At 42.6% G+C, this 17827-nt stretch overlaps 1 protein-coding gene across 1 annotated transcript in view; it reads left to right on the top strand.

The window, feature by feature from the left end:
- The first annotated feature begins 2215 nt into the window (after positions 1-2215).
- PTP4A2 (protein tyrosine phosphatase 4A2) overlaps positions 2216-17827 on the top strand; it is a 31541-nt gene continuing 15929 nt past the window's right edge. Inside the window, exon 1 of the mRNA XM_058718257.1 lies at positions 2216-2354. The gene's annotated coding sequence lies outside the window, so the exon portion shown is untranslated. The remainder of the gene's footprint in view (positions 2355-17827) is intronic.

A 17827-nucleotide genomic window follows, 5' to 3' on the forward strand; every position in this document is an offset into this window, starting at 1 on the left:
CCAGGTTATGATCTCAGGGTTTGTGGGTTCGAGCCCCACATTGGGCTCTGTGCTGACAGCTCAGAGCCTGGAGCCTGCTTCAGATTCTGTGTCTCCTTCTCTCTCTGCCCCGGCCCCTGCTCGGGCTCTGTGTCTCTGCCTCTGAAAATGAATAAAATTAAAAAAAAAAAAAAAAAAAAAGAATAGTGTAGATACTTAATAATTGGTAGCTACTATCATAGCCATTATTGTTTTCCTTAGTTGATATTGTATTATTCACTGACATCTTAGGGCCAGGCTGAGAGCTAGATGAGGGAAGATTCATTCGTTTGTTCAACCATGTACTAGATTGCCCAAGGTAGGTCAATCGAACGAGGGGAGAATCATGAAAATAGGCATTTACAATACACATGATAAGTGCTATGACAGGGGACTGCATAAGGTGTTTTGAGACTTTAGTGGAAGAATCAATGGCCGGGAAACTCAGCGCAAGTTTTGTGGAGGAGGCAGTTCTCTGTTTCAAGTCTGTGCTTCCAGGAAGTAGAAGATGCTGCCTGCTGGAGGCAGACAGAGTGCAAATGGCAGCTGAGCCTGTGCTCCTCATCCAAGGGCCTTGAGGGCCTCTCAACTCCCACACAGTCCTGCCAGCCAGCCTTGCCCTGGAATACCCTCTCCTGGGCCACCTGCTGGTGGTGAACATCTTGGGTTCTGTTCTGTGGCTTAATGTGGCTGAGTCATAAGACCTTTCTTTTTACTGCTAAGCTCTAATGGAAGCCTTCTGGTCAGGAGCAATGCCCCAGGTCTACCTTGTGGGGATGGCCTAATGATGACTGCTGACCACTGCTTCTCCGCACAGGGCCAGATGAACATGTGTGTGGTGGAGGGGAAGCAGCCTAAGGGGCAGGAGCCCCTTCTGGACAGGTGGCATTTCTGGGCAGGTGAGACATTTTAGGGTGGACAGGGGAGATCAAGCCCTCCTCCCCAACCCTCATGGGTGAGCCTCCCCTCTTCCTCCCAAGCCAGTTTGGAATTCCTCTTTTTGGCTGCCATCCAGTAGTGGCCCAGACCACTCTCCCAACTCACCGGTGACCACATTTTCCAAACCCAAACTCAGAACTCGTGGTCTGGCAAAGAATTAAAGAATTTGTGGTCACCTTCCAAACACAAGAGAGAATAGTAGATTCTCCAGGATAATCTCTGTCGTTACAGGGGACATTGGGTTGGAAACCCAGGCATTTTTCATACATTATTATCACTGGTATGTGAAAAGAGCCCTATGAGGTAGCTAACTATTTCCACTTAATAGTTGAGAATACTCAGAGAGAGGAAATAACTTGCCCAAGAAGTTCCGTCCCGGAAGTTTGAATTTTGGTCTGTCAAGGAGGGTTCCTAGGATGTGTGTTTGCGTGTGTGTGTGTGTGTGTGTGTGTGTCGCGCGGAGTTGGGCGGGGAGAGAAGCAGAAACATCCTTCACAATTGCAGACGCACACGCTATTTATTTGGGGCCTCGAGAAAGGGCAGCCAAGTACTGAGCTGCCCTGGTTGTCACTTCTGAGCTGGAAATCCCCGGGCAAAGGGCTCGGTCGCCGCCCCGTCCCATCAGGATCTGGCCCCAGGCTTCGCGGCTCGGGATGCGGGAAAAAGCCCTTCGACCTTGCACGTTACACAGCGGCCACCGGCCCTCGCCTCTGCCCAGGTGCGGGTTGAGGGGGCCGCGACGTGGGCGAACGACTCCCCAGGCCACGTTCCGCCTCCCCCCCCCTCCCCGGTCACATGGACGCGCCTTCCGCAGCCGGGAGCGCGGAGCGGAACGAACCACGAGGAGGAGCTGGGGAGGCGCCGAGGGCAGTGGGTCAGCGCCCCGCGGGGTAGGTGGGCGGGCTCAACCGCCCCGCGAGCCGGCCGGTCAGCCAGTCAGCGGGCGCGGGGGGCGGGCCAGTGGGCGCGCGCGCCGCGCCCCGCAGCGCCCCCTGAGGGGCGGCGGCAGGAGCTGGTTCCGGCTGCGCGCGCAGCGGTGGTGGCGGCGGCGCGATCGGCCGGGCTGTAACCGTCGTCCGTCCGGTAGCGGCTGGAGCGGCAGCGGCGGCCGGGCAAGGCGCGAGGTGACGCCACAGGGCAGCGGCGGGAGCGGGGCCAGCGGCGGCAGCAGGAGACGCAGCAGCGGCCGCAGCAGCAGCAGCAAGACGGACTCGTGGACACGCGCCGCCGCCGCCGCCGGGCCGGGCCGGGTGTCGCGCGCCGAGGCTGGGGGGGAGTCGTCGCCGCCGCCGCCACCGCTACCGCCGCCGCCGCCGCCGCCGAGGTGACTGAGGAGAGAGGCGCCTCCTCGCTCCCGCCGCCGCCGGACTTCAATGCCCAGTCCCCAGCTCGCCAGCGTGAGTGCGCTCCTCCCGGGCGGCCCCCGCGCCGGCTCCCGGGGCCTCGGGGAAGGGGAGGGCGGGAGGCGCCGCAGCCATTAGTGCAGGCCCGAGACACGTCCCCGGAAGGAGGGCCGGGCCGGGCCGGGGGCGGGGGGAGCGCAGCCGGGAAGCGTGGAGAACGAGGGTGGGTGAGGAAGGGGGGGACTGTGCGTGTGCAAGAATGTGGAGTGTGTGTGTGGGGAATGTGCGTGCATGAGGGGGACAGTGTGAGTTGGGGAGAGGGCTGGGTGTGCATATGGGGTGAGGAAGACGGAGTGGGGGGTGTGGATGGGAGAGTTGGGGGCCGTGTCCGGGGTCAATGTGTGTGTGTGAGTGCGGGCGGAGTGTAGAGGGCAGTGGGGGTGTGTTGGGGGAGTGTGCGTAGGCGACAGGGGTAAATGGGGGAGAGTGAGGAAGCGGGAGAGGGAGAGAGCGGTCAGTGTATGGGGTAGAGTGGAGGGGAATATGAGTGGTGCGTGAGAGGGAGGACGGGGAGAGGGTGAATGGCAGAGGAGGGAGCGTGGAAGGGTGTGCCTGCGATTGTCCAGCGTGTGAGCGGGCATCCTGGAGACTCCCCGTGATCGTGATCGCTGTGTATGGCGATAGTGAACCCGCGTGTCCTCGGTTAGAGAGTTCTTTCCAAGAGCGTCTTGTTCCTGGGTTCCAGTATGAGGAAAAGGTATAGGAGTCTATTCCAATGGCATTATAATCTTCTGGTTCTGCGATTTCTATAAATTTTTTTTTCAACGTTTTTTAATTTATTTTTGGGACAGAGAGAGACAGAGCATGAACGGGGGAGGGGCAGAGAGAGAGGGAGACACAGAATCGGAAACAGGCTCCAGGCTCCGAGCCATCGGCCCAGAGCCTGACGCGGGGCTCGAACTCACGGACCGCGAGATCGTGACCTGGCTGAAGTCGGACGCTTAACCGACTGCGCCACCCAGGCGCCCCAGGTTCTGCGATTTCTAAAAGAACGGTCGTGTTTTTTCGGAAGGGGGGGGAGGGTGAATGTTTTCCCCCATGTCTTATGACATCCATATAAATTTCTAAATTTGTCAAGGACATGGTCTTCATCCCAACCTAGTCTGGCCCTCTGAACGCTAACTTGTCTATTGCCCAGGATCCTCGACTCTTGTCTTTAGAGTGTTCAGAGGCATAGACGCTTTTGTACAAGTACTGCTGGTTTTTCAGGTGAAAGGTATTTTATTAAGTGGAAAGAATTTTTGTTAGGTTTTGGCTCTTTTCTACCCTTCTGGAGAAGAACTCTTAAGAAAAAATAATGTGATGATGATGATGATGATGCTGATGATGATGAAGATGATGATGAACCACAGGCTAGTTTATTATTCCCTGGAGTTTGTCAAGAAACAAACATATAAAGTGTTCAGCAGTTCTAGCATCACCATAGACGACCTTGTCTGTTTGGAATCACCAAACTACAACTGGTGCTGGATTAGAATATGGTAATTATTTACAGTAGTTTCAGACAGGAAGTGAGTGAAGTTATGCCTTGTTCAATGTGCGAAGGGAAATTAAGGCTGCGGAACAACACATTATTAAGGCTCCAGAATCACTTGTGTTGGTGAAGATGGTGAGAAGTTGTTTGCCTGTATTTTGATCTGACATTTTCAAAATCGTTTCATATTGGATAGTGAAAAGACTTTTTTTTTTTTTTAAATGATTATTTATTTTTGAGAGAGAGATCGAGGGTGAACGGGCGAGGGGCAGAGAGAGAGGGAGACATAGAATCCAAAGCAGGCTCCAGGCTCTGAGCTGTCATGACCTGAGCTGAAGTCAGTCACTCAACTGACTGAGCCACCCAAGCGCCCCTGGAATAGACATTGTTAACAGACTTTGCCAGATTCTTGTGTTGTGGAAGTAGGGGTTTTTGATAAAGAGTATTTGGTATGGATTTTACACTTTAATGATAAGTTTCTTAGAAGTTGGGAGTCTTTCAATATGATAAGCAAAGAGGAAGGTAGTCCTTTTGATAGTAGACATAATCGAATTACAGACCAAAGCATCTACGTGTAATTAGAAGTCTGAAATTATATTTTTTCTAGAGTGTCCTTCTCATTCACTAGCATGCCATGCTCTCTGCTTTCAGAAGTAGTGAATAGTATTGTTAACTAATATTCAGTGGGGGACTGGACTAATTAGTATTAAGTGCCTGTTGTGCACCAGGTACTTTTTATACACTCTCATTTAAATCTCACAGCTACTGTGAAGGTTGTAGCGATCCTCACTTACGTTTATTTGGCACATACTGAGTGGTTTTTGTTTGCTAGGCACTGGGGATTCAGTGCTGAGCCCTCAATGACTTACAGTGATGAGATGAAGAGATAATAGAGACGCAAAGAGGTTAAGTAACTTGTCCCAGGTCACAAGATAATAAGAATTGGAGCTGGATTAAAAACCCAGGTCTGTCTGATTCGAGTCCTTGGTTTTCCCACTACACCATCACCACCTTCGCAGTAGGTTGTCTCACTTTGAGGTTTCTCAACCACACAGTGACCCAGCAGCTTCTACAGATGAGAAATGTTGAATTTAATGCAGAAGACTAGATGGCCAGAGGCAAAGGGATCATTTAGGAGATGCTGACTTGAGGCTCTTTGGGGCCTAAGCTAGGCTTTTATGTGGGTGGAGATTCTGCCTTGAAACTCTTGGGGCCCCAGGGTGTGTGCTTTGAGACATAGTTTTTATGAGGCACCTGGGATATGTCTGGGAGAGGAAAGTCTGATTAAAGAAACCCATCAGCCTTTTATGTTTTTTTATTTTGGGGGAAAGAGAAAGAGTTACTGGGGTTAAGAGTCAACTAGAAGTTGTCATTCCTATGTGAAAGTCTTTTCTGTTCAGCTGTATGAGATACTTAACTCAGATTGTGAAGGCAAGTGAGCAAATACATGTGGAAGCACTTTGTTAATTATAAATTGAACTATATAGATTCAAAATATTATCACCATTAAGACCTTTCTAAGGCAACAGTTTGTCATATTTAGTAACTGGAAAAAGCTAGCATTTAGGACACCTATACAAATGAAAAATTGTTTAGAACTGCTGAACTGGGTATATTCTGACTCAGAACAGCAAAAGTCAAACCACTCCCTCCATGAGTCAGTCTAGTAATATTTAATTTGAACGAACCAAATTTATAGGCAGAAATCATTTACAACATCATTGAACTTTGGTGGCACTAGGAAGAGTAAATGTTTGAATGCTTTTGTGTATAACTTTCTTAAAAAGTTTGAAAGTCTCATATTTCCTTGAAAAGATATTTGTGTGAAATGAGGTAAAATAGATTTGTTTTTCTTAAGATTTAGCTCTTTGTTTAACAATTTGTCTTAACTTTTTTTTTGTTTATTTATTTTTGAGAGAGAGACAGAGAGACAGTGTGAGCAGGGGGAGGGGCAGAGAGAGAGAGGGGGACACAGAATTGGAAGCAGGCTCCAGGCTCTGATCTGTCAGCACAGAGCTGGATGGGGGGCTCGAACCCACAGACCCCGCGAGATCATGACCTGAGCTGAAGTTGGAGGCTTAACTGACAACCACACAGGTGCCCCTTAACATTTTTTCTTTCAAAGGTAGAAGTTTTGTATGTAATAGTTATAGAACTTTTTATGATTTTGAGACAAAGTTGAAATTTACTAAAGGTTCATTTAACAGGGTTTTATACTGTACCTTTTTGTTGGAATATGGGATTGTTAACCAGTGAAACCTCTAGAAAAAACATTTACAGATAAGGTGCAGAGGGGCAGTACATAAATTTTTAGCTGTTGCTCTTGGAAGAGCGAAACTTGTTAGAGTGAAACCCAAGTTAGATTGATTTCTTCAAGTACTGTATAATCAGCTATACTACTTATAGAAGTTGGGGATCTTTAAACGTTTTGAGCAACTGAATATCAAGATCCATCATTTTAACGTGGTAGATTTAGTTATGTTTATTGAGTAGGGCAGTGGTAGAGATTTTGAGGTCATAGGATACTTGTGATGTCCAACATTATTACACTTTAAATTTCAACATTCCCTTCTTGAGAATCTTATGTATGCTGAATCATAAATCTTACTTAAAATTCATAATAATCCTTTGAGTAAGTGGCATTCTTTAAATTGTACAGATAAAGAAATTGATTTATAGAATCAGTTGTTGAATCCCAGGTTTTGGAATCCAAGTTAAAGAGTATCGGTAAATAGATGGCAGTGGATAAAAAAAAAAATTCCCCTTGAGGCTTAAGGTACTTAAATCTCCGGCTAAACTTGATTTTTGAGTTAACTCTGGTCATTTTATAGGGAGGTATATAGGAGTTAAGTAGATGTTAAAGAAGTTGGCCTTGGGGCACCTGGCTGGATCAGTCGGAGAAGCATGTGATTCTTGATCTCAAGGTCATGAGTTTGAGCCCCACATTGGGTAGAGAGATTACTTAAATAAATAAATAAATACATAAGCAGATGAACTTAAAGAAGTTGGCCTTTTGTTTGAAATGTAGTTTTTAGGGTTTTTTTTCTTTTTAAAGGATACTTCAGTTACCTGCATATTTTTTGTTTGCTCTTTGGAGAGTTTTCTTCAGACACTAGTTGGGTTATATAGAGACTGATGATTATTTTCTTTTTTTTTTTTTTTTTTTTTAACGCTTATTTATTTTTGAGACAGAGAGAGACAGAGCATGAACAGGGGAGGGGCAGAGAGAGAGGGAGACACAGAATCTGAAACAGGCTCCAGGCTCTGAGCTGTCAGCACAGAGCCTGACGCGGGGCTCGAACTCCCGGACCGTGAGATCATGACCTGAGCTGAAGTCGGACACTTAACCGACCGAGCCACCCAGGCGCCCCTGATTATTTTCTAAGATAAAGCAAGAGTCTGTGATGTTACAGTTCACATAATTTTGTACCTTGGGTTTGTTAATGAACAATGGATACCACCAATTACAAATTTTGGGGGAAATGGTGATTTGAGTCTGTTAATCTGGAATGTTAGAAGAGCCTTTTATCCATTTTCATCCTTAGGGCTAGTGTATACGTATAGAGGTGTCTGGTCGCTTTCTCTAGTTACCCTTTGTTTTACTGACTGAACCACATTCTCTAGCTCCTTTGACTTCTGGCCACTGTCTTGGGACTTGGAGCCCTATAGGACTGCTTGATGTAGAGCCCAAGTAGGTATTGTATGTATGTTTTCTCTCCTTGGAGTAGTGGAGATCTATCTGGGCTGAACGGAAATTGTCACTAGTCTAGCACCTCTAAGAAAGAAGCTGCACAGCACTGTGGGCTCTGTCCACTTTCCACAGTTACCCTGTGGAGTTAACAGGACCTGGGTCAGAAAATGACCCTTCTGCACGTCTTACGGTGGTTTTCCCTGAACTATCTGTTCAATCAGCATAGATTGACAGGGCACAAAATCTTTCCTGACAAAATGACTGTGAGGAGTTGACAGATTATACCAACAGTTTTTTGTTATTTGAATACAAATGTTTTTTGTTTGCACGGATTTCTTACCCATACATTCTGTAATACAGCATCTACTTCATTTTAAGGGGCCTAGAAACTAAATTTCATCATTTGAATATAAATTTACATTGCACAACATTGCCTTTTTAAACGATAGAGGATTTTAAGCTTTTCTGTGACTCTTTTCTAGTTGAGCCTGTTTTGAAAAAATATTTTGACCATTAGAATGGTCTTTACCTTTAGAGATATTTAATTCCTTTCATAGTATTTTTGGGTTGAAATTTCATTCTTCTCAGAAAATGTTAATTCTTTTGGCTATAAAATGCACACATGATATATTTGCTTTAGCAGATCAGATAAATTACTTTGTGTTTTTATTTCTGCAGTGGTCAAAAATGTTGGCTCTTAACTAATGTATCCTTTGACAAGAATTCAAATTCAGTCTGCTTTCTTGTAGTCCTCTTTTAGTTTTAGTTGAGATTTGAGCAGTCTTATAGGAGACGTTCACTAGGTTGTATCACCACAGTATCCGTAAATTGGATTTATAGACATATGCTGATATTTACTGTTTTTAGTAGCAAAACAAATTGATGTGTTTTTTACTTTCCATTATTTATGAAAAGCCTCTCATGAGGGAGCAGAATGACTGGTTAGTGCAGAAGGATATGAGTCATCGGCAGGGTTTGTCAGCAAATTGAGAAGGATATGATGGAGAAACAATAGATTCTAGTGACATTATTCTTCATACCACACGTGTGGATGCAAACAAGTTTCCTTTATTGATTGGTTTAAGTTACTCAAATAATTTAGATCTTCCAAGATGAGAAGCAGTCCAAATTTAAGTCATAGACTATGCCCTGAATTGTTTTTCTGGTGAAATGAGATCTTCATTTGGAGGTCGTCAACAAGTAGAATTTAGTTAAACTCCTCTCTCTGTTTACTAGGAAAAATAATTCACCTATGAGGTAGGAGTTAGTAAGTTGAGAGTCTGTTTTTGTGAAGCTTGTAACTATGGACGTGCTCGTAGATCAGAAGATGTCCACCAATGTGACGTATTTGTTTTCTGTCATTGAGTAAAGAGTCACTCCCTGACTGCTACTCCTACTTTTAAATTCTTAAAAGCTTTTATTGCATTCAAATTGGTTTGAAATTCTCAGCATGCTCAAGGCCTCCTAGAGTTATTTAACCAAAGACTCCTTTCCTTTCTCAAGGCATGCTACCATGGCCCTTCACTGTTTCTACAGTCTTGTCAGAAAAGTTTTACCTTTCCTCAGAAGTCGTAATCCTCCTCCATTCTGCTCATACTTACTTTGTGTCTTCAAAGTATGTGGCATTAGTATGAAATTTTAATGTCCTTCATCAAATATTTTCACCCACGTGGATTCTTTTAGGCTCTTGATCCTGGATAGTGTTTGTATGGTGTACACAAAGAGCTCCACAAAGGCTCGTTGTTCTATTGGATATGCTGCACTTTAGTATCGTTCAGAGGTGGCATACTGTCCCCCATCTCAGTAAGCATTTGGAGGAAGAGGACGAGAAAGAGTACCTTTTGCATTCTTTAAGTTGGAAGAGAAGGAAGGTGAATCCATGTTGGCCTAAACTGGTGAGCAAAGAATAATAATCCCTTGACATGGTGTTATAGAGGTATTTCACCATTTTTACTTCACTCTCGTGTTTTAATGTGAAACAACTGCTTTCACTGTATGGTTTTTAAAGATTGTGAATGTTGTGTTTTATGAAAATAAACATCAAGCCATTCATGGACAATTAGTGGGTAGACAGTATATTTTAAAAGGCCACTGGCAGCTCCAAATAGAATGATTTGGGTTCTTGTCTATCTTGTATTACAGTGAGTACACAGAGAGAGATGGCCGTGAAGTACAATGTAATTTATAAAAAGCAAGTTTAGGAGAGGAAGTGAAGTGTAACTTAACCGGTTTTAGGGGAAACTTGGACCAAAATGCCCTAACAGCAGAAAAATTTCTGGGGCTCAAACAAAAGAATTTATGCTGACAAGATGTAATTTGGAATGTTTTTTATTCTGTATCCTGTGCATAGCTTCCTTCCCTCCCTGTCAGTGGTGGATATTTAAACAGGACCTTTAAATAATGTTCAATATATTTGACAAAATGGGGAAATGAAAGAGTTAAGCTGACCCATAAACTGCTCAGCTCTGAAACATATATTTTAAATAATGCTAACAATAGCCTGGAAGTTCTTACTTTGCATGCTGCTCCTGTGCTGTAGGTTATTTTGAAAGGTGATTCAAATAACCTTTTCCCAAGTATCTATTTTGCAACCTCAGGGAACTCACAGCTGTTACAGTCATTCTAACTGTCCTGATATAGCTCAGAAAATATTTCAAAGTGGTGTTGACAGGATGAATCCAGGTGTCCTTGTGGATTTTCTTTCTTTCTTTTTCTTTTTTTCTGGATTTTCACTACTGAATTTGCATTATTACAGTTGAAGTTCAGAACCTCAAATGTATTTATTAATGAAATAATCAATTCAGTGGTTCTGGGTTAATGTACATATAGTGATGTTGGAAACTAAATTAAAATGATTAAAACTTAAATTGTTTTCCAGGAAAATTACTTAGCCTTTTGAGGTTAAAGGAGGTAAGAAAGGAAAAAAACAAATATTAGAATTTGATTATACAGGAGTGCTGCTGAATTTGAGATAGTTATTATTATATAAAGGAGGTTACCAGTTATTTAGGAAAACAGTGAACTTAAACTTGATAACATTGGGAGTCTTAAAGTGCACGTAAACTAAAGTCTTTAAACGCAAAGCCCATGAAGACGATAGCCGTAATATCCTTGCCTAGAAAGGAAAAGTGTGAATAAATAGAATCAATTTAATAGAGCTATTTAACTTAACTTTTAAAAGATTTTAAAGGTTGCCTGGATGGCTCAGTTGGTTAAGCGTCCCAACTCTTGATTTCGACTCAGGTCGTGATCCCAGGGTTGTGAGATCAAGCCCCGCGTTGGGCTCTCAGCTGAGTGTGGAGCCTGCTTGGGATTTTCTCTCTCTCCCTCTCCCCTGCTCATACACTCTCTCTAAAATAATAATAAAAAATAACAAAAGATTTACTGAAATCAATAAGATTAAGCCCAATATTAGAATTGTGCTGTTAGGATTTTTAATGTTATTACCAGTATTCAAATAACTATTAAAACTAAAAAAAATTTTTTTTGAGAGAGAGAGAGAGCGTGAGTGAGCAAGGAGCAGAGGGAGAGAGACAGTGTGGAGTGCGGAGGCCACAGTGGGGCTTGAGCTCACCCCATGTGGGGCTCGAACTCACGAACTGTGAGATCATGACCTGAGCCGAAGTCGGACCCTTAACCTACTGAGCCACCTAAGCGCCCCTAAAATAATTTTTTTAATGTTTATTTATTTTTGAGAGAGAGAGAGAGAGAGAGACAGATGAGTGGGAGAGGCAGAGAGAGAGGGAGACATAGAACCTGAAGCAGGCTCCAAGCTCTGAGCTGTCAGCACAGAGCTCAGTCTGGGGCTTGAACCCACGAACTGTGAGATCATGATCTGAGCTGAAGTCTGTCACTTAACCGACTGAGCCACCCAGACGCCCCTCAAATGACTATTTTGGAAAAACTGAAAACTGGCCATAGTCCTGTTACCACCGTTTACATTTTATTTAAATTTAAAGGAAAAATAACATTTTTGGGACAAATTCAGCTGGAGAATTGCTAATTTTTAGAGAAACAGTAAAGTACAAAATTGAAAAGTATTTTCAAGTGTGGTATTGAAAATATTTAATGCAGTTTTCATCTTATAGTTATTTGTAGAGGTAAGAATTACTAGAAAATGACAAGTACTTCTAATCACTAGGGCACATACAAATTTGAAAACCACTCCCTTTTCATTTGAGTGGGAACAGAGCCCACAGGACTTCAGTAAATAACGGTCACTGTTCTCAGAAGCAGGTGCGATTGTTGGTTAATGACTTTCCTTTCTGAGTGGCAGGCCATGTATCTCAGGCTGGTTCTGAAATGTTAAGATACTTTCCCACCATCAAGGTCATGATTTCTTTTTATATAAGTGATTATTGATTTCTGTACTGGAACTTGATTCTCAAGTTCCCTCCTTAAATGAGGAAGTGGAAAAGTGGGAATAACCAAGACAGTAACTATGAAACTTTTTTTTTTTTTTTTTAGCAGTAAAGAGGCATCTTGGTATTTTTAGCTTGTTTACAGATATTTTGGATCCTAATTTGTGTAGAATTTAATGATACCTCTTTCCTTATCAACTCCCTGCCACTGTAGTAGGGGAGGGGAACTAACATTAATTTGAATTGTCTAAGTTCACGGATCCAGATGTATACAATTTTAGCTTGATAAATCAATTTTAGCTTGATAAATGGCAACCATCGAGGGATGAACAAAGTAGCAGAGAGAGTAGAACTGTTGTCTCTACAAGGCTCTGATGAGTTGGTAGGGTATGAAAGAAGAGTACGATTTCAGTTTGAGACCAGGTAACTAGAAGATTCATTAGCGAAGTTGAGTTCTCCTTAATTAACCAGTCTTTAAGATACATTTTCCCACAGGGGCGCCTGGGTGGCTCGGTCGGTTAAGCGTCCGACTTCAGCCAGGTCACGATCTCGCGGTCCGTGAGTTCGAGCCCCGCGTCAGGCTCTGGGCTGATGGCTCGGAGCCTGGAGCCTGTTTCCGATTCTGTGTCTCCCTCTCTCTCTGACCCTCCCCCGTTCATGCTTTGTCTCTCTCTGTCTCAAAAATAAAAAAACGTTAAAAAAAATTAAAAAAAAAAAAAGATACATTTTCCCACAAATGGTCAGGATGCAGTAGATACAGAAGTTTCCCTACTCTTCTTGCGTGGTGTTGTGGTGATTTTATGGTCCATTGTTTGAATAGACTCAGAATATTAAGTTAGGCTTCTCTGAGTTCTTGGAGTTACTCAGGGCCTTCTTTTTTCACAGACCCCACATCCAGTCTGGACAGATCTACCTCAAAGTATATCTTGAAACTGATCCCTCCTTATCCTCTACTGCTATTACCATGGTCCAAGCTATTTCTCTCCTGATACGGCTAGCAGTGGTTCCTACCAGATCTCCCTGTTTCTGCCCTCACTACTCGTATTATCTGTCTCCACATAGCGGCTAGAGTGGTCTTTTTAAACATAAGTTGTCAATCTTCCTTGAAACCTTATCATTTTTCTTGGAACAAGACCGAAATACTTACATTGACCTTTAAGGCTCTCTTATTTCTCTGACCCTATTCATTCCATTGCCTTCTCTGCTCCGGTAGCACTAGCCCCCTTGCTGTTCCTAGAACACTCCAAGCATGGCCCCACCTCATAACCTTTGCAACAGCTAATGCCTTTTGCCTAGAATGCTCCCTCAAATATTTATTTGGCTCACACCCCCAGGTCTTGGATAAAATGTCACTTTTTTCAGGGAGGCCTTTTCTGATAGCCTTATTTAAAATTGGAATCCCTCTCTTTTCTGGCACTGTAGATTCCCCTACTTTGCCTTTTCCTCTGTAACAGTGGCATAGTTTGTCTTTTTCTGCCTACTAAAATATAAGGTCCACCCTGACAGGAATTTTTGTTTACTGCTCTTGCTGCATCTATAAAAGTATATGATGCATAGGAAATGTCTAATATATACTTGAATTATTAATAAATTGTTAATTAGCCAAATTGCAAGGAGGATGTCTTAACTCTTCAGAAGAATGAATTCTTTACCGTTGACAGATTATTCATTTCTAGTTTAAGAGAAGTGCTGGTGTCTTTGTTGAAGTGAGATGAATTTGTTTTAGGAAGAGATTGTTGCAAGGTTTTAGCCTTATATGCAGTATAATGCTTTCATGTTGCCTGTTTGTACAAACCAAGCTGACTCAAATTTGCATGACTTCCTGTAGAATTTCTGGTAAGAAAAGCAACAGTAAATGTATGCTTACTTGTTTTTCTAGACCTTTGCTCTTAGATTTTTTCTTAGGTCTAGAATTCTTTATTGTGCATTTATGTTATAATTTACTGTTTTAATTTGGTGAATACTGGTGTGACCCATCAAATTAGAGGGTTTATTGTATTATTTAATTTGGAAATAGGGGTAATTTCTCAGTGGAAAACTTGATGTGAGTGGATTGACAGGATTTTTAAAAGGATGCCTAGTAAGTTTGGGTTGCCCTCAAATTCTGTTCATTGATGTTTGAACTTAGAATTACAGTTGCGAAAGAGGAACCTGAATGTTACTCAATAATTTAATACTTTTTTTTAAAGTTTGTTTATTTTGAGAGAGAGTGCACATGCATGTGTGAGTGGGAGAAGCGGCAGAGAGGGAGAAAGAGAATCCCAAGCAGGCTGTTAGTGTGGGTCCATCTTGGGGCTCAATCTCACAAACACTAAGATCATGACCTGAGCTGAAATCAGGAGTCAGATGCCTAACCAACTGAGCCACCCAGGTGCCCCAATAATTTAATATCTTTAACAAAGAAGAAAACTGTCTGGAATTGTGTAGGTACAGGCCTGCCTGGGACAGAGTGACTAGCTCTCTCTTAAGGCTCTTTGTAATCCTATGGTTATAGCACTGTTGAGAATGTAAATTGTAGTTTTTAGTTTTTGGGGGGCTGGAGGGAAGAGAGAGTATGCATGTGTGGGAGGGGCAAGGGGAGAGGGGGAGAGAGAGAGAGAGAGAGAGAGAGAGGGAGAGAGAGAATCTTAAACAGGCTTCACAGCCCAGCGTGGAGCCTGATGTGGGGCTCCGTTTCACGACTGTGAGATCATGATCTGAGCTGAAATCAAGTCAGTCGCTTAATGGGCTGAGCTACCCAGGTGCCCTGAGAACGTAAATTGTAAATCATTGTAGGGTTCTTTATCGCCCTAGAATTTCATTTTAATTAAAAAGTATATTTATTTATTTTTGAGAGAGAGAGAGGGACTCGTGTATGCACAAGCAAGGGAGGGGCAGAGAGAAGGGGACAGAGGATCTGAAGTGGACTCTGTGCTGACAGCAGAGAACCTGACATGGGGCTCGAACTCATGAATGGAGAGATCATGGCCTAAGCCAAAGTCGGATGCTTAACCGACTGAGCCACCCAGGCATCCCATACCCTAGAATTTTATAAAAGTAATATATATATATATATATATATATGAAAAACAAAACATTTCAAAAGGTATGTATTATGGTAGAGTAATTCAGAGTTCTGGCCTCCAGCTCCAGTCCCTTCCACCCCCTAGACAACCACTGTTACTTCTTTGTAACTCTCCAGATAATTGATGGGTATGAAAGCTGTACAGCACTCACAGATATTTCTGTATATACTGTTCATACTATCATGTGCTCTTTTCACTTATTAGTCTCTTAGCCATCTTTCCATATTTCACATAGATGTGTGTTATTCTTTTTAACCTCGGCATAGTTTTCCTTTTTAAGAATATACCATGATTAACTGATGGTTATTGTATAATTTCATGTATTTTGGTTTTTGATTCTCATCTAAGTAGATGTTAGGACTAGACTTGACACAGGACATTTAAACTCTAATACACCGCTTTTCAAAGCTTTAAGTAGTCTCTGTTGTGTTACTGACTTAGTCTTTCTGGCAGTACACTATCTTAGCTTGGTAGGCCTCTGCTTGCTTGTTTCCAGTCTCCTCTTTATTCTGTTTTCTCTTTCCCTCTTTCCTCTCTTCGTCTCCTTAATTTAAAACGGTTGCGGGGGGGCACCTGGGTGGCTCAGTCGGTTAAGCGTCCGACTTCGGCTCAGGTCATGATCTCACAGTTCGTGAGTTCGAGCCCCGTGTCGGGCTCTGTGCTGACCGCTCAGAGCCTGGAGCCTGCTTCACATTCTGTGTCTCCCTCTCTCTCTGCCCCTTCCCTGCTCATGCTGTGTCTCTCTCTGTCTCAAAAATAAATAAACATTAAAAAAAAAAATTAAAACGGTTGCAGGGCGCCTGGGTGGCTCAGTTAAACTTCTAACTTCAGCTCAGGTCATGATCTCACAGTTCGTGAGTTTGAGCCCTTGGTCAGGCTCTGTGCTGACAGCTCAGAGCCTGGAGCTTGCTTCGGATTCTGTGTCTCCTTCTCTCTCTGACCCTGCCCTGCTCCTGCTCTGTCTCTGTCTCTTAAAAAAAAAAAAAAAAAAATCAAATGGATTTTTCTATCACAGACCATTCCTTCTAATCCTGCAGTGAAGTTACCATCTTTTGTTAAAAATGGAAATGTTGTATAGGAAATGTCCCAAATTCAACATTTTAAAAGTTAAGTTCTCTAAAAGATAACATAATTAATGCCAGTGAGACAGTTTTAGAAGAAAGTTTTCCTGTAAGATGTGCAGGTGCTAAGTTTATGCTGAAATAACAGGCCTTTGTAACTTTTGAGTATTTTCCAGCTGTGGTGAGTTGTTTATGATTTTTTTACAGACTGCTTGTTTTGTGTTCTTATGTCTGTTACAGGAATTAACATTAGTTTGTCTGAATTGACAGGTGCAAGAACATTTAACTGTTGATGTGTAGTTGAACTGGGGAGGGGGGCTGGAGAAGGAGCAGAAGCTTGTTTTTATCATGTATCTGTTAACATTGATAGAACATGCTGTTTCATTTGGCAGAAATTCCTTTGCTGGGGATCTCAGTATGGTGTTAAGAATTGAAAATCTAATAACGAATTATCCTCATCCTTGGAAGTGGTCCTTCTAAAATGAAGTTGGAGGAGTAAGATGGGATAACATTTGTTTTGTTTGCTGAGCAGACAAACACTGGAGACTAGGTAGAAAACTTAATGCTAGAGCTGTAACCTTTTAAGCCTGGCCATCCCTACAAAGCAGGTCTTTCAGTGCTTTTCCTCAGCTGACACACATATTAGCTGTGATAACATCGTTAAACCAAAGGGATTCAAACAGGTTAGAATTTCCTTGTGTTTTGGTTTTCACTGCATGCAAACCATTGTTGAGTGGTTACTTTAATAATCTTTTCTCCCCTTATTTAAGGTCACAGAGTTGCAGATCAACATCCAAGCAAATATTTGAAGAAAAGTTACAGTTGCATGAAAAAAAATTATGACTTGAAAAATATGTGGGTTCCTCTTAGTCAAAATTGGAAACATGAGTGGAGTTAGGAGATCTGGGTTCTTGTCCTTGATCTGCTACTTATTAGGGATGTGGTCTTAGTTAAATTATTTTAATCTGCCTCCCAAACATCATTCCCCCCCCCCCCCCCGAAAGATCAGAGTAGTTGCTAAGTTTCTTGTAGCTTTAAAATTCCTTGACTGCACAGGGAGTAGTACTCTATGAAATGTGTAATCTAAGGTGGCTGTGTTTTGTGGTTAGAGTTAGAATTGGGAGTTGGGAAAGTGGTGGTGTATATTCTTGTTTTTCTTAGTTTGAGTATAGAAGTTTCATGTTTTTACTGTAGTGTATAACTTCTGCTGAGGTATTGAAGTTCTTAGAATGCCATTTTGGATTTCTTATGTGTTTTGTGCTTGTGTCCATGGTTAACATAGTCACAAGTATGTCACTGACAACAAAATACAGTGCCATAAGAATATCATAAAAAGATGACTTGTAAATAGAATAGGTTGAAAGTTTGTAAGCTTAGGTTCTTTCTTAGATGTATTTTAGTTTCTTCCTGAAAATGGTTCTGTAGCCATTATCTTCCATGTCTTTTTCTATCTGGTCAAATCATCTTTTCAGAGACTACTAAATAAGCGTTTACTGGTGGCTGAGAAGAGGCAAGTGAAAGAACTTAGACCCTGTCCCTATTTCCAGAGCTATGCATTTATTTAGATTTATTTATATGAGTAATCTCTACCCCCAAAGTGGGGCTCCAACTCCCAAATCCTCACTTCCAAACCCTTACGGACTGTGCCAGCCAGGCATCCCCAGAGCAATTTATGATTATCTTGATACTCTGACTGAGCTAACTATAAAGGTTACTGTGTTTCAAAGCAGCAGGCCCAAAATAATATTAAAAAATTCTGCCACTTTTTTGCCTTGTTTTGGGGATGGATTAATATTTGGGCAGAAGAATGCTGTA

Source organism: Neofelis nebulosa, chromosome 2 (assembly GCF_028018385.1).
Source record: "Neofelis nebulosa isolate mNeoNeb1 chromosome 2, mNeoNeb1.pri, whole genome shotgun sequence".
In the NCBI taxonomy this organism is placed as follows: domain Eukaryota; kingdom Metazoa; phylum Chordata; class Mammalia; order Carnivora; family Felidae; genus Neofelis; species Neofelis nebulosa.